Source organism: Malaclemys terrapin, chromosome 7, assembly GCF_027887155.1.
Source record: "Malaclemys terrapin pileata isolate rMalTer1 chromosome 7, rMalTer1.hap1, whole genome shotgun sequence".
Classification (NCBI taxonomy): Eukaryota; Metazoa; Chordata; order Testudines; family Emydidae; genus Malaclemys; species Malaclemys terrapin.
Genome location: NC_071511.1, coordinates 68,716,109 through 68,730,690, shown reverse-complemented (window position 1 = coordinate 68,730,690; position 14,582 = coordinate 68,716,109). Strand labels below are relative to the sequence as shown.

At 41.7% G+C, this 14,582-nt stretch overlaps 1 protein-coding gene across 16 annotated transcripts in view; it reads right to left on the bottom strand.

Moving 5' to 3' along the window:
* Window positions 1–14,582, bottom strand: part of ZMIZ1 (zinc finger MIZ-type containing 1) — a 490,731-nt gene that overhangs the window by 110,899 nt on the left and 365,250 nt on the right. Inside the window, exon 1 of one of the 16 annotated variants that reach the window (XM_054033734.1) lies at window positions 12,531–12,615. The exons of 14 other annotated variants lie outside the window; for them this stretch is intronic. The gene's annotated coding sequence lies outside the window, so the exon portion shown is untranslated. Of the gene's footprint in view, window positions 1–11,926; window positions 12,097–12,530; window positions 12,616–14,582 lie in introns of those variants that run through there. One more of the 16 variants, XM_054033735.1, reaches the window with a different exon arrangement.

The following is a 14,582-nucleotide window of genomic DNA, read 5'->3' as shown; positions in this document are numbered from 1 at the left end:
GGCACCATTACCAGCACCAGTGACAAGTTTTGAAGAATATGTCAAAAGAGGATCTTGGCAATCAAAAAGTTAGATGTCTTCACAAGTAAGTAAACCAGATATTGGATTACCATTGCAACATACATGGAAAAATGTGGATGATGAACTGCTTCCTGTATTCTTCAAGGGCCCAATGGCATCTGAGCTTCTACAAGACCCCATTCGTGCCTGTATCAGTAGGAATCGCTGCACAATCAACTGTGTTTGTAGTTAGAACAATCTCCTTTGACCAAACTGTGTACATACTGAAGAGAGTGGTAACCCACACACTCTCGACAGATTACAATGATAAATAAGATGATAATGTTGACTAGAAATGTCACCAGTACTATTACATTTCACGGATACCTGGATAAATTTATTATTAGATTTTGATTTACCCTTTAGATTGTTGTAGGGGGTGTGCTGAGGTCACAAAGGAATCCAATTTTATGTCTTGAAATAATACATAGAGATATTAAACTAACAGAAACAAATGTAAATATTTCAAAGTGGTCATTTTAACATGTTGTTAGTGTCATTGTTTAACCACATTTCTATGGCAAAGGCACCATATCAGGCACTTAATCAGGGCCGGCTCTAACTTTTTTGCCACCTCAGGCAAAAAAGAAGAGCGCCGCCCCGCCGTAACACCCCCCTGTGAGCAACGCACAGCCGAACCCACCTCCACCAGCGCCGCCCAAAGCCCCGCCCCCCAAGCGCCGCGCAAGCCCCCGCCCCCCCAGCGCCACGCTGCCTGAAGCCCCGCCCCCTCCAAGCGACGTGACGCCCGAAGCCCCCGCTCCCCCTCCGAGCGACGCGTCCCTGCCCCCCCCTCTGAGCAACACGCCGTGCCAAGCCCCTGCCCCCCCTCTGAGCGCCGCACTAAGCCCCCGCCCCCCCGAGCGCCCCGCCTCCAAACCAAAATAAATAAATAAAAATCCTAGCACTGCCCCACTCCAAGGTGCCGCCCCAAGCACGTGCTTGGTCGGCTGGTGCCTGGAGCCAGCCCTGCACTTGATAGCTCCATATCATACCTCATCTTGAAGTAGCCATAATAAGCTTTCAACTGCATGTAGACAGGGTACATTAAGTTCATCAAATCGGTGATGTCTGCTGCTTGACTAATTGAACTCTGAACACCATTTTAAACTTACTGTGTACAAGTACAAGCTTATATTCACTTTGCACAAACCACTATCAGACACTTATTCAGTTGAATACACCAGTTTGCTTCAGTCTATTCTTGGGGATGGGCTTGTATGAATAAATTAATAGGTTGATTAGAATAGAAATGCTGAGCTCCCACAGCAGGGAGCTCAGAACTCTGAAAGGCCAGCAATAATATACAACCAGCACATAGCCAGTAAAGATACTTAGGCTTTGGCTACACTGGCGCTGTACAGCACTGCAACTTGCTGCGCTCAGGGGTGTGAAAAAACACCCCCCTGAGCGCAGCGAGTAATTAGTGCCTGCAGCACTGCACGCTCCTCGCAGCGCTGCAAGCTACTCCCCTCGGAGAGGTGGAGTACATACAGCGCTGCGAGAGCTCTCTTGCAGCGCTGGCGGCGCGACTACACTCGCGCTTCACAGCGCTGTGAAGTCCCAAGTGTAGCCAAGCCCTTAGTTGCAATTGTCAGAAAACATGTATTGTCTCTATTGCTACAATAAAATCATATCATTTTACCTTCGAAAGGTGAAGCTTAGAACAACACAGCGATGAAAGAAACCACATTCATTTTTCTACTGAATGCACTACAGAACTATAAGTGTGAGTCGCACAGCAAAAGAACAGTTTAACAGATTATAGAGCAGGGATTCTCAAACTGGGGGTCGGGACCCCTCAGGGGGTCACGAGGTTATTACATGGGGGTGGGGGGTGATCTGTCAGCCTGCACCCCAAACCCCGCTTTGCCTCCAGCATTTATAATGATGTTAAATATACAAAAACATGTTTTTTAATATTATGAGGGGGGGTCACACTCAGAGGCTTGCTATGTGAAAGGGGTCACCAGTACAAAAGTTTGAGAACCACTGTTATAGAGCACACCTCACGCCTTTTGTACTTGCATAATAATAAATAAAATAACACTTCAAACTACTAACACAACATTGACTTATCATTTTGGTTATTGTCTCTTGTAGGTCCTCGGATATAATGGAAATGGGCACCATCATAAGATGATGAGATAGAAAGAATAAATGAAGTTGAGCCCTTCTAGTACCCTGCTCTAACCATCAGACAACTATCCTTAAAATCTAACATTTCAACATCCCAAATGTGTTTAAAAAAAAAATTAAACCTCCTCAGATAGTTTCTGTCTCGTTTCAGAAATGCTGTAATGTACATGTAAGAGGCAATATTTTCATCCATCTTTATTTATTATCATATTAACAAACAATTACTTCAGCTTTTAAAAAAGGTCCTCTTCTGATTGACACCTGTCTGGATAATAATTTGCCTCCATGATAAACAATTACATTAAAAGCTGTTCAAATGTGGGGAGTGTGGGTAAGAGGGGGAGGTACCACCCATACCTAACGTGCAAATAGCTTGTTAATTTGTCAATCAGCCAAAATAAACAGAATGGGCATGCAACAGATTTAGTTAAATGCCTGAGGAATAGATGTCAAATAAATCACTTAGTTAGCCCTATCTACCATGCTAAATTATAGTCATTTAACAAGGAGGAGGATTTCTTTTGTTAAAGCTTTTTTCCTACTCAGAATCCATCAAATATAGTTTGTGTCATTTTGAAGTCCCTATTAAACAGTAGGGGCAGTTGGTGTACAGAATGGCTCTTTTATGCTTTCTTACAAACACTTTAACAAAAAATCTATAGACAGTAGTGTCTTTATGGGCTTTTTCAATAGTTAGCTCCTATTCTCCACTTAGTTCCTTGGCCCTGATTGGCAAGTTAAAAGTTGTGGCTTTCCACTGTGGTTCTTGGGGGCAAAATGCATGGTCCAAAATTACAGCAAAGGTGAGCATTAAACTTGATGAATGCTCAAGATGTGACACTGTCGTGAGAGCCACAATAAGTTCTCTATATGGGAGGGGAAAGAAAAAGCCTAGCTCAGAGAAATGAAGGCAGTATTTTAGTCTGGTTGTGAACTTTGAGGAGCTCGCAGGGGAGGGACAGGGATGGACAGCAGGATACAAGCCTTCAGTGCACTGTGGTACATTGCCAACCTGGTCTTTTTTAGACCCTCACATTTCTATAGCTAAAAAAACTGCTGCAGAAATCAGCCCCTGGTCACAGCATCTCCCTGCTGTACTAGTATCTTCTCTGCCCTCACTCTCCTTGTTGTTACTCTCCACCTAAAGGGAAGTTTTCCCTCCAAGCCCACAAACTCATGTTCTGCCTTCTTTCTCCCTGCTAGCCCTTATATAGTATGCATCTTTGCAGCACCTGTGATAGGTTCTTACTGTCTGAGGCAGGATCAATAGGAGGTCGGCACATGGAGTGAATGAAGAATTGGGACCAACGTAAATGCATTTCATGTGGTTGTAGTGTCCAGAGACTCTTTGGCTCCAAGCTGCAGTACATGGAATTGATGGGCTGAATTAAGAAAGCAATGGCAGTTTTAACTCTAAATATCTTGGCTTTAGTGGATTTAAAGTTGGTTTCAGTATAATTTTCCAGTTTTCTCATATTTCATTTCAGCTGATGCAGCTCTACGAATAAAACACTCAATAGTAAGGATTCTTGTGTACCACTAACTAGGCATGCGTATGATGAAGTGGGTATTCACCCACGAAAGCTTATGCTCCAATACGTCTGTTAGTCTGTAAGGTGCCACAGGACTCTTTGTCGCTTTTTACAGATCCAGACTAACACGACTACCCCTCTGATACTTAACCAGCAATGTTCCCTGGTTATCTTGCTGATTCTGAGCCATTGCCTCCTGCCCAAATTATGGCCACAATATACCATAAAAGACATGCCACTAAATACTGTATGATCACTAACGCTTAAGATGCAGTTGTTTATGGATATTGGGAAGTTTGTTAATGAGAAGTCTAATGAAGGTCAAAAAACATTTGCTAGTCAATGTAAGAAATGTTGACTCAGGAAATAAAAAACTATACCACAGCACATGCTGAAAGCAAAGAAAGTTGCGCTGGAAGTTCAAAGTTACAATTATTATTATTCTCACTCTGAATTAGAGTGGAAATTAACAGTAATTACACCCCCCCCCAAACACACTATTTTATTGGGCCTTTTATGCTAAAACATTGCACAGGCTTATAGGTAAGTAAATTAATCCACCAGGAAAAATCTAATTGGGGGTTCAAAAAGAAAATAGGTTGTCCCCTCACTTTAGAAGATAGGTTTATCCAGAAATAAAACAGAAGCATAACCACCTAAATCTCTTTTCCATAAGGCTTGAAAGTGAATCTTGGAACCACAAACAAATTTTACTTGGAAAATCTAAAAGAACATCTTGCAACGCAGGATTAAGACGCACAGCAAGATCTGATGGACTAAGGCCATCTAATAGTTTAGAAGTAAGGATCTCAATTTTTAAGCAGAATGCAATGCACAGTGCAGTACATTGTAGACAACCATGTTTTACTCTGTGGAGTCAATGTAAAGTCTTTGTAGGCAAATCAGCCAATTAAGAAATTATAACGTTTCTTCCCCAAGGAACAGAAACAAAACAGGGATAACCATCAGGAGATCTGACTGAAACAGAAAAGCGCATACACTGGAAATGCTCCCCCTAAATGGTAAGAAGATATAGGCCAGATGTTTCTTCAAAGATAACCCTTCATTTCTGTACAGCTAGAAAAATAATATGATTTCAAACAAATGAAATATTATGTAGTAGCAACAAAAGACCAACGCGATGTTTAGGGCTACGAGCATTTCATTTTATTAGAGCGAAGACAGAAGGAGTTTTCCAATACTCAAGACCAGATAGATATCTGACAGATAAGTGCACTGGAACCAAAAATGATGTACTGATAAGAATAGACAAAACTCAAAGAATAAATCCAGATTACAGCTATAGTGCTTATTAAAGGTATCATCACATGTAGTAAAAGGCATAGCACACTGAACATAAAGAGAATCAATCAGAGATAAAACTATTGACAGCAACAAAACGAGAATGTAGAGAAATATAAGAAGTAAACCAAGTTAACAGAACCTGGGAGACCTAAAAGTTGCTCAAGGCAGTCAAATAACGTTCTGTGATCAATAGAATCAAATGCTGTTGACAGATCAAGCAGGATCCAGGCTACCTAAGCCACTGAAGTTTGCATGAACAAGTAAATCAGGATGGGCTCTACCGAAAGTATTGGTGTTATAGGTAGGAGTGAAACCAGAGTGAAATTTCCCAAACAGTTTTACAGCTGCTAGATAAGACAGTGCAAGTAACTGCACAACAACCACACTTCCTAGAGATGTAGCCAAAACACAGGTAATTCATTGGCAAAGTATTCTCACAATGTATATTTTTTGCTTCCTAGTGATGCCCAGTAAAGAGATAAGACAACTTCTGACACTTGCCTAAATTTATGACTTAATTAAAACAAACAAGGGGCCAGACTCAGGCTCTGACTTTAAGGTTAGAAGGTCATTTAATCTAACCTGCTGCACATTGCAGGCCACAGAACCTCACCTACCCACTCCTGTTAAACAAGGCTAAATGAAGTCTGGCGGGCAGTGGTGGAACAACCAGCCTCTAATAATATCAAGTTTGATCTTTGAAAAAAAGAACGACAGCCACTAAAATATTACTAGTGTGATTTTTACACTGAGCGCTGGCCTAACTCTGCTGCCATTGAATTCAATTGGAGCCAAGTGAGGCCAAAGCTGAGTGCTGCTGAGAATCCCACCCGAGAATTTTAAAATGTCAAGTATTTGAAAAAGAAAAGGCCCTACTGATGGTAACACAATCTAAAAATAAATTACACGCAGCTCATATTTGCCAGTCTTGTATGTTTTTGTTCACTTCCTCAATGGTGCCAAGATAAAATATAACACTCATAGATGGATGAGCTTCAAGGAAGAGGTCAAAAGACACTAGGAGTCATAGCTAGAAGCCTTCAAACCTGGTTTGAGGAATTAGGTTTCAAGAAAAAAAGAACAGGTATCAAAGTTTGGTTTCTCACAACATTTTTGGGAGTTACACTTGGACTATATCAGACAAAAATTAGGGACATGAATGGGTGGCTGAATATTTTTTGTATTAATACACATAATTTATGCTTTGGCAACAGGTTGAATGGGCTAACTCTCAACAGAAGGAATCTTAGGATATGCCTTCACTACTGGCCGGATCGCCAGACAGAGATTGATCCAGCAGGGATCGATTTATCGCGTGTAGTCTAGACGCAATAAATTGATCCCTGAGTGCTCTCCCGTCGACTCCTTTACTCCAGCTCGGCGAGAGGCGCAGGCAGAGTCGACGGGGGAGCGGCAGCAGTCGACTCACTGTAGTGAAGACACCACGGTAAGTAGATCTAAGTATGTAACTTAGATTGAAACCACCACCACCACCCCCCGAGTGTAGACCAGGCCTTAGTGAAGTGGGCATCAGGATTAACAGTGCTGTAGAGGAGCTGTAAAATATCAGGAATGAAGTATGTTAGTGAAATGCAGCATGATTCAGGTATGCTGGTTGAAAACATTCGATACTGATGAAGTAACTGCTGTTTCAACGTCATTTATTTTCATCCCTCTGTTCTCAGGGTTACTTTGTCTTGATACTGAAGGAGAAATTCTTAAAAGAACTTCTAATTAAGAGTGAAAAGATGGTATAATTGTTCTGGGCTTCACTCTCTTCAGTGAGTCCTGAATGAATGATCCTAGGTGTGTGCCAGATGGGCTGGCTTTCAGATTGATGATGAACGATAGACACTCTTCACCATGATTTAGCAGCAATTACTGCATGATTTTATTGTGCACTTGCGTACCTCTTATCATTTTCGAACAGTTACATTTCATAAGGGCTCAACCATCTCTTAATGTTATGTGGATTTCCTGGCTGAAGGGCTTGTTCAGTCAAACACATTTGATTCTTGGCCAACAGTTTGCAAGCTTTTATGTATCCTGACAGGCCTCGATTGTCCTGCCCCAAGCCCTGCTTGGGGTTTGTCCCAAAGTGATCCACAGATGCCATTTTGATTGGGGTATGTCTGTGGGATGACAAGGGCAGATGGGGGCAGTTGATTCTCATGAAGTCTTTAAACCATGATTTAAGGATTTCAATAGCTCAGACATAGGTTAGGGGTTTGATACAGGAGTGGGTAGGTGAGATTCTGTGGCCTGCGTTGTGCAGGAGGTCAGGCTAGATGATCATAATGGTCCCTTCTGACCTTAAAATCTATGATTCTATGATCTCCAGTACCCGTCACCCAAGAGGCAACTTGGCATGACCACATTCACTTGCATTATCTATTTATCTCTGGAAAGTCAGGATGCTTATTCCAAGGAGAACCCCCTAGCATTATCTACATTTTTGGTTCCACTGGAGGAAGAGGCGGCTTTCTAATAGTCTCTCTCCCACACACTTTTGCACACACTAACCACGAGGAGCTTCTTGATCGCAATACTGTTTTAATTGAATAGAAGGGCCTTAATTAGAGTAGCAGAGAGGGAAGATCTACTCATCTGTGCCCTGTCTCCTATTCTGATTTCTATCTTGGATGCTTATTAGGTAGGGAATAACGCTGCCATAGTTCTAGAAAAGCTAAGCAATGGATTAGTGTCATGTAGCAATATTTCTTAGGCACTGATGAGAAAAGATGTGCTCACTTTTACTCATTTCACCTCCTCTCCTTGTCTGTGTAAACTGTCTTTCTGTGTCACTTTCCAGACCCTGCTACAAACTGGAATGGGAAACTTTGCCATCTTTTCTGATTTTTTTTTCTCTGTACTTTTCTATCCCACTGTTGAAGCGCTACAGAACAAGGGATTCATTGGACCTGAAGATGTTCTGGGGAGAAGGACTGGGGGAGGGGAGAGCAATGAAAAAAATGGGGGTAGCTATGTTTACAGCACTCCAACCCTATGCTGAGGTGAGGCTTGTTTCTTTCAGCCTGTCTGCAAACTGCAATGGGCTATCCCTGCAGCCCAGCTTGTTTCATGAAGTCTTCTGTAATGACTTCCTATAAGTTTTCTGCGTAAGACACCTAGCAGTTACCCCATTTATAGGGGCAGCAGCAGAGGAAGGAATTTCACTGGTAGTCTCTTTTTACAGATGTTAACGGATATCTCTGGAATGCCAATTTGTGTCAATAACTTTGCAAATCGTAAAAATGTATTTTGTTTGCTGGCATTCCTAAAGCAATAAAAGGTGAACAGGAAAAGTAAACTTGCCTCCTGTCTTAACACAGAATTCGATCTTTTCTTTTGAGTCATCTAGGGAAAGAATATGAATATGATCAAAAATTTCTTTTTGTTCAATAAGATCCTTGCCTCAGTGGCAACTAACACACAGATTTGTGTGCTATCAGTTCAGCTTGTAACATATAGAGCAGCAATAAACAGCTTATACGCAGATTCTTATCCCTGGTTAAACCTCTTGGGTAGGCCACAGCAACTCTTAACCTAATTGTTACGCTAACCTTTAGCGCACAAGAAGTCCATGTTGCCAGATCTCTCTCTAAATTACCTCACTATAATTAAAACCACACAGCTACTACATTGATAAGCGACTTAAATAACCCCCATCCCAAAACGTACTCCCCACATTATTGTCTCACTGTTTCTTTGTATTCCTGTCTTTCTGTAACCCTCTGTTGTCTCTTTCCTTATACTTAGATTGTAAGATGTCTGGGAGAAGGACTGTCTTTCCATTCTGTGTTTGTACAGCACCTGGCCTGGTCCATGACTGGGACTTCCCTAGGTGTTATGGTAATACAAATGTTATGTGCGTGTCACTCAAGCACAGTCAATGCAACATTTCTATCAAGGCCATTTAAACAGAGATGTGGAAATTTTATGTTTGCACCCATTCTGCTACAAAACTATGCAAGATCAAAGACTTTAAGACTCAACTTTGGACCCCTCTTAGGTAAGCATTTTCATTTCCTACCACAAAATTGTCTCTTACATGTTCAGATTGTCTCATAAAAAGATCATAGAATCATACGGTTGGAAGGGACCTCAGGAGGTCATCTAGTCCAACCCCCTGCTTAAAGCAGGACCAATCAATCCCTAGACAGATTTTTACCCCAGTTCCCTAAATGGCCTCCTCAAGGATTGAACTCACAACCCTGGGTTTAGCAGGCCAATGCTCAAACCACTGAGCTATCCTCCCCCAAGCAAACTTCTTTGAGCTGGATACTTCGATACTATCAATGCAGTTACATGTCCCCCAAGAACTTTTTCTGGTGGCTCCATCATAAGGGAACCCACTCCTCCCTAAAATTACCGTTTATACTCGATCATAAACCGGTTCGTTTATAAGCCGAACCCCCCAAGATGGATAAGTAAAAATGGAAAATTTTTATAACCCATTCATAAGCCGACGCTATAATTCAGGGGTCAGCAAACTTTGGCTACCGGGCCATGAGGATAAGGCGCTGGTGGGCCGAGATGGTTTGTTTACCTCAAGCGTCCGCAGGCACGAAGGTAAACCTAAGTACACAAAAGTGTCCCGACGCGCCAGCTGCTTACCCTAATGGGCCGGGACAGCAACTGGTTGCTGGCTGTGCTGCCTCTCCTTGCTCACTCTGTTGGGGGGAGGGGCTGTGTCCCACCTCTCCCTCTCTCTACCTATTCATAAGCTGACCCCCTTCTCTGGTGCTCAGGACCGGCTCCAGGGTTTTTGCCGCCCCAAGAGGCGGGGGAAAAAAAAAAAAAAGCGCGATCACAATCGCAATCAGCAGCACTCCAGCGGCAGCTCCATCGCGCCGCCGAACAGCCCGACATGCCACCCCTTCCTCTTGGTCACCCCAAGTACCTGCTTGCTGGGCTGGTGCCTGGAGCCGGCCCTGCTGGTGCTTCCCTTTTTTACTAAAAAAATTCGGCTTACGAACGGTACATATGGTAATTTTAAATGGTTGTAAGCAATTTTTCACCTCAGTTTCAGCCCAAAAGCTTTGCTCCAGATGCCTTTTTGATATACAAAATAAATCAAAAGAGAAATAAAAAAATTGCAGAGCAGTGTGGCACAAAGTAGGAAGAGAATGTATGTTTTTGTTACTTTAAAATGCAGCATCTACTATGTATTATAAAACCAAGACAAAGTCAAACGACAAGTGATTTCTGTGATGGAACCCATTCACATCTACAAGATCCACAGCAACAGATGCTTAATCAAATCTTATTAATAAAATTGTAATAAAGCTCTATGCAAAAAAAATGGGTAACTATGAATAATTTATTTGAACTTTATTTTTAGTTTAAATACTACCACTTTTCAAATGGCATATTGCTCATACAGATGAAGTTTGTCATCTTGGCCCAAGTAACTGCCTAACCTAACCCTGATCAAGATATCACTTCTTAAAATAAACCTGGCTACTTCATTATCAGGCTAGTTCATAGTTTCATCCTGCACACACAAGAGAATACATTTCTACTTATTCGTCTTCAAAAACTAAATCCATGGGTTTTCATAGCAATCTCCCTTTCTACAGTTGCGTCATCCTGGCATAGGGCAACATGTAAGTGGTTGACAAGAATCACTATAATTGCTCAGTTCAGGCCACTCTGGACTGAAGGCCTGATTCAAAGCCCGCTGAAGCCAATGGATTTTGGATCAGGCCCTAAATGAAAACAGTTCAACTGCATGTCTGACCCTAGATGACTGAAATCAATAGGTGCTTTGCTGCTAACTTCATTGGACATAGGATCAGGCTCTAAAACTACTCAAGACACAACAGGATTCCACTGGATCAGGAGAGTTGTTACATACTGTACTACTCTCCCCCCAGTAAATAGCTGGAAGCATGCTATTCTTTACACCCATGTTGCTGATGTTTATTAGATACACAATTTTACGAATTTATACACTGCTTCATTCCAACCACATCTCTGCATGCCTAATTTCTGTCCAGATTTAACTGAGCCTGGTTTATTTCACTCTAAAACTATCACTTGCTCTGCTCCATGTAATTAAGAACATCACCAAGAGACTTAGCAGGACTTCAAATGCTTCAGTGTCACTAGTTTTAATTTTCGAACTTTCGAAATACTCTTTCAAATGTATCAATGGTGTCCTGTATTTTTTTTAAATAAAGCTAAATATCACAATTAGTATTGAAGACTGCATTCCACTTGGGAGGAAAAAATACCTGTCAACTTTAGTACCTGAGATTGCTATTGACACCATCATGTCTGTGCCAGTTTCCTTGACACCACTTGCCAGGATGCATGTTAGTTGTAAGTTACGTACAAGCAAGGTCTTTCTCAAAGTAGCGTAAATGAAATGGTGACAACACTTATAGTATTTGCTGTTTCCAGAATATCTTTTGGAATATACAACATTCTGACAGTAAAGACAGTTTAAGGAAATGCCATCAATGCTTGATGCACATTCTGCTTTTATGGTTGCAGGTAAAAAAAAAAAGCAAAAAAAGATCTTGTAAAATGTCTGCTTACTAGTCAACATTTCACCCTCTAAAATAACAATGTCCTAAGGATCAATCAATCAAATTAGTAAGATCTGAATATCCCCCAGCTTCCCAAATTCTCTTCAGGGGCAAGCACAAGGAACAGTAACTGTATGCAAATATGTCCCAGTTTCCTACTCAGTCTGCCTTTCATCTCCTTATTCTGCCTTTTCCATCTGACAACATGCAGTATTGCTTTACCCACAATGCTCTCTCTCTCTCTGTCACACATACACCACACACACAGTCTCAGACAGACTGGAGCAAACACACACGCGCACACGCTCGCACACATCCATATATACTCCCTCCCCCCAAAAGAAACCAACTTACCCACAAGTTATATTTCATTCAAAAACTAGTCCTCCTCTGCTCCCCCTCCTCTGTTTTTCCTGCCTCTCTTCCGTTGCAGAAAAAGGCCACATATGTCTGAAAACACTTCTAGGCAGAAACCATCTAGTGCAGAACAAAGACAGCCAGGGTTGCCTTAATCTCAGCATAAGGCAGCCAGTAGCTATTTTCAAGCTTGTTCTCTCTCTCTCCCCCCTCTGAGGGCACCCTGCGCTGCTCTGTTTCTCTCTCTCTCTCTCTCTTCTCTTTGCCTGTCCAGCCACTGCACAACACACATCAATTATTCATTGCTTGTCTCCCGGTTTCCAGGCAAAACCAATCACAGATGGAGTCTTGCTAATGGGCTCATGCCGTACTTGCCAACAGGCTATTTGTGCTCAAGCTACAACCCTCCAGAGACAATAAAGAGAATCAGGTTAAGCTTTAAAACTTCACACATACACGAACAGACCTGAAACAGCGATGTGCATGTCAGCATCCATATGACATTGCTTAGGAGCATGTCTTCGGCGCACAGGATGCAAGAAGGCTGCTTTAAATCTTCTGAAAGGGTTTTAAGAAAAATCAAACACTCAGAAAATCTCACCTCAGCTGCATGTTACTGATATGGCTGGTTTTCTTTTCTGTCTCTAGTGATCCATCTCTCCCATTACACACATCTCTCTCATCCATATATACATCCACTTCTCTCTCTCTCTCTCTCACACACATACACACACACACACACCACACACACACACACATACACAAGCAATCACAGCCACTTTGCCCAGAAGGGAGAGAGAGAAAGGAGGAGGGGAGGGGGAAAAAACCCAGGCAGCTCACATTTCAAACTTGCAAGGAGGGGTGGTGCTTAGAGCACTAGGACAAAGCCTCTTTATTTGGCATCCAGCCAAAATACTAAAATAAAATCCCTTGATCAATTAATTTGAAGCAACTTTTGTTCGAATGTATATAACAAATCATTAAGGGTGCGGAGGCTGAAAAGTCTTCAGAATTGGAAAAATTAATACACTTTTTTCCCCCTCCCCTGCTCAGAATGCTGTTGACTAAATCCATCAAACTAGTCATGCTAATTAGCGCCAAGAGAAGCCTCTGCATTTAGGCAGTGCTGGTGGCTTCCTATGTGAAGAGGAATCAGTCCACTGGAGGCAGAGTGGGAGGAAGTGAATGGACAAGTTTTCTAGTCAGATGAATGTTAAATATGCATCAGGAGCATGATTGATCTTAGTTACTTGTTGAAACATAGGAAGGTTGGTTAGTGCCATTTGATCGGCACCTATATCTGAATTTGTTTTTTGGGGTGTGAGGGGTGGGTTGTGAGAAAGGAAGGATTGTGTTACTTGACCCTTCGTTTTTATTTAGCCTTGATAATCCAAGATACTGCAATAATACTGAGCATTTATGGATCATTAAATATACAAAGCACCATTCAAGTATTTAGCCCTGCCAAATGGATAGGAAATATTATTCCTAATTTACAGATGGGGAAACTGAGGCATAGATAAATTAAGACTGTGCTTTCAAAGGAGCCTAAGGGAATTCAATGGAAGTTAGGCACCTAATTCCCATGGCCTGCTTTGAAAATCTCACTCAAATGATTTCCTCAAGACCACAGAGAATGGCAGGATTAGAACTCAGTTCGAGCCCCCTCAACTACCTACCTGTGGCTCATTCTTCTTAATAACTCCAATAATTTTCCATGTAACATAACTAAAACTGTTTACGTTTAAAATTAGACTTGTGCGCATTTTAAATATTTTCAACACTTCAAAAGTACTCTTTACAGAGAAAGATATTTCAATAAGCTCTTCTGTGTAAAGGCTTTCTGTAAGGAGTTGACAATATAAAGGACAAGAAAGAAATGTACAGGAAGCATATGTGACTTTTTTTCCTCCTCTGAGGGAAAACTGGCAGTTTAAGTTGTGGCTGACCAAGAATCAGCCTTTTCCTGACATAGCATCCTGTGGTAAATAGCCGCTTCCTTCCCAGGCACAACCTTCACAAATGTTCCTCCACTTCTTAAAGGGGCACTCGGACATTTTATCACAGAGCTCACTGGGTTAATATGCTGCTGCTTCCATTCCAAAAAAAGAAAATGGACCATAAATTACCAAAAAACAAACAAAAAAAACACAACCCCCCCCCCCCAAAACTAGCAGGCCCACTTACATTCCTTTTTGTTAAAGAACCTAAAAAGGCTCTGCATTTTTTTCCAGTATTCACAGTTACTCACTGAACTATGTTTAAATAAATAAATAAATAAATAAAATACAAGTGTCTGCAACATGACCAATCAGGTCAGCAAACTACCAGAGATACCAAAGTGCGGTTCTGCTCTGAAAAGTGACTCAAAAAATGACATTGTCAGGTTCAATGTTTATTTTTTTCTGTGAATCCAGATCAAACAAGTAAAAATACATTTTATTCTCACTAACTTCCATCCCCGAAAATACAGCTTCAGGTCAGACAGTCAAACTGGGTTCTTGCCTCCTCTCATAGTTCTGCCAGTGTAAAAAAGGTGCTGCAAGTCAAATTCTCCTTTCAGTTACACCTCTGCAAACCCCAGAGCTGCACAAGTACAACTAACGGCAGAATTTTAAAACAATATGGCTTGCACAGGTGCCACAAAAAGCAT